The sequence below is a fragment of the Vicia villosa genome, linkage group LG1, assembly GCF_029867415.1.
Source record: "Vicia villosa cultivar HV-30 ecotype Madison, WI linkage group LG1, Vvil1.0, whole genome shotgun sequence".
Classification (NCBI taxonomy): Eukaryota; Viridiplantae; Streptophyta; class Magnoliopsida; order Fabales; family Fabaceae; genus Vicia; species Vicia villosa.
The window spans coordinates 25694191-25696150 of record NC_081180.1 but is presented as its reverse complement, the minus strand read 5'-3'; positions in this window follow the sequence as shown (position 1 = coordinate 25696150).

Genomic DNA, 1960 nt, shown 5'->3' with positions numbered 1-1960 from the left:
ATTTAAGATTTAATGTTATTGTTGTTTTTGAGATTGAGGGTATATTATTGTTGTGGTTGTTGTTGATACTACTACTGTTGATACTACTGTTGTTGTTAAGGATGAAAGTTTAATGCTATTGTTGTTATTGAGATTGAATGTCCATTGTTGTTATTGTTGTGCTAACTTACCAAAGTTTTGACATATTTCTTAAAGGGTGTTAAAATGAATAATTTATATAGGTGTAGAATTATTACTATTTAACTTAGTAATGTGACTTATAAAAGTTAAATCGCGTAAAATAAATTAAAATTATTCAGCACATATGGGACTCAAACCCGTGTCGTTGTGTTTAACATCAAGCGCCTTAACAAGTGAGACTTAGCATCTGACCACTCGGACATACCATTTTATTTGTTCAAAAGTGTATTAAAATTGATATATATTGTTAACATAATAAAGAGGTTCAAATAAAATTTCAATTAAATTACATTTTGATAAAATTAATAAAATTGTACTAACAAATATTTTTATAAAAACATATATTTTATTTTTTAAAGTTATAAAAATGTGAAATTTTTACTGAAAATTAAAAATTAGGAGGAAAATAGTAACTTAATAAATGGAATTTGAAAAATAGAGAGAGAAAAAAAACAAAAGTTATTAGAGACCGGAATTTATGTCGCTTTGTTTTTTTTTTTTTAAATTAACTTTTATATATTAAAGTTTTTGGAGATTGAATATTCAGTTAGTTCAATGGCTAATTTTATTTTGTGACCAATTTAGCGACTTTTAAAATTTTATTGATATGTGCCGCTGCACGAAAAATACTCGAGTCTTTAAACGCTCGAAATAAACACATAGTCGCCACTGAATTTTTTTCCTATATGGAAGGGAAAATAACGATAAGACCCTAAGAGATGACGATAAGATGGTCATCAGACAAATAAGGGCTCATTGATTGGTTATGCGAGGGGAAACTATTAACACCCCACACATCCGTTGTACTCTACAGGAACCATTTAGTTAACTAAGTTTGAATGTGTGCCTAAATGTTTGTTTCTTCTTAATGCTTGCTTTTATTTTCTTATTTATTAGATATTTACAATAGGAATAAAAGAGCGAAAAAATTAGTTTTTTTATTATTGTACTCGGCAAGATTTTGAAATCTTGTGCCTATGTATTTCCAAATACAATGGAAAATTCAAAGTCTTGTAGTTCATGTTTGAAAACAAGTATTTATTGATTATTTTTAATTTACGAAAATATTTTGACGCACGAGGGCAAAAATAGACCAAACAAAAAAAAGCATGAATAAAATAAAAAGAGATATATCGATCATAGACAGAACAAAAAAACAAATAGCAAAATTGAAATAAAAAAGGACGAACACGCAATCAAACCAAAACTCAAACAACAATAAACTTTAACTAACATCAAGCGCAATGTTCAGGCATATGCTCCGAGGTATAAGAAAACAAAAGTACCAACTTAGGGTGTCGTGACCAATAAAAGATGACCCTCCCTTCTTTTCTTTCCCCTTTCCTTTGTGGTTTTTGTTGTGAGTGCTTTTAACTCCCTTTCCTTTTCTCCTTCGGTGCGAGGCTTTGCTTGGTTGATAATGAAGGCTTAGGATTTTTTGGAAGAAATTTTTGTCTTACGAATGAAGTTCAGTAAATCGTTATAATCATTTGCCTATATAAAGTGGAAGCACACCATTTTTAAGTACAATTCAAATTCAAATTTCAATCATTCATGTTACTTCCATACTGATTTGAGTCTTAAAGTGCTAACATTGCATGTCAGTCCATCTTGCAACATACCAGAAACTTAGATCCACCATTGTAAACTACAACCTGCGATTTTCGATCAATTCTAGTTCCATAGAAAAATAGAAATCAATTATGTCACTATCAAATGAGATCTTTAATTAGATAGTACAATTAGAAGAAAAAAATTAATGATCTTTCATATAATAATT